The sequence below is a fragment of the Otolemur garnettii genome, unplaced genomic scaffold (assembly GCF_000181295.1).
Source record: "Otolemur garnettii isolate 467f Iridium unplaced genomic scaffold, OtoGar3 scaffold00106, whole genome shotgun sequence".
In the NCBI taxonomy this organism is placed as follows: domain Eukaryota; kingdom Metazoa; phylum Chordata; class Mammalia; order Primates; family Galagidae; genus Otolemur; species Otolemur garnettii.
Genome location: NW_003852501.1, coordinates 735,343 through 736,107, shown reverse-complemented (window position 1 = coordinate 736,107; position 765 = coordinate 735,343).

Here is a 765-nt window from a genome sequence, read left to right as displayed (position 1 = left end):
TACGACATCAATAATCTAATTACTAAAGAGAGGTAGCTTCAATATATGATATAGTAGGAGACTTCTTTTATATGAATGACTCTCTGAGCTTGGTTTCTCTACAATCCCCATTTATTATGATCCTTGGTGGCTCACAGAAGAGGAGAATACTTCATTTGTAGATGTTTGCTGTGTTTGGAAAGCCAGCAGTCAAGATAAGAAAGACAATTCTTCTGAGTCGATCTAAGTACTTATATCAGGCTCCACTGGGATGCCTTCTACTAAGATGTTGCCACAGCCAGTTTAAGAGCCAAGTCTTCTAACAAACCATTAAGAATTAAGTACTTAAGAGTTCTAAATCTTGATTCATTTACTCATTTAGAGGAGTATTTACTGATTACTGGATGCCACCTGAGCATAGTGTTGATGTAAAATGCAATCCACTTCTAATATGAAATGCTTATTTTTTTACTTTTTCCTACAAATAAAAGCTCAGGTTCATTTTTTTCTTTCTATTGAAGAGACCTTCATGTCAAGTTAGGTGACTTAAGGAACAACAAACAAAACGCCTCCCAAGCTCCTAATGAGTTTGTCTACTAAAAAATTTAAACGGTGGCTACGGCAAAACTCCACAGGTTTACGATAATTTTGGAAGCTATAAAACATCTGCTTGGATAAGTACTAGCACAAAGAGACATCTCAACGAATTCTCAGTCAACCATTTGTGAGATGACCTGGGGAAGGGCATCTTCTCTAAGGCTCACTTGCTTTCATCTCATCAAGCCT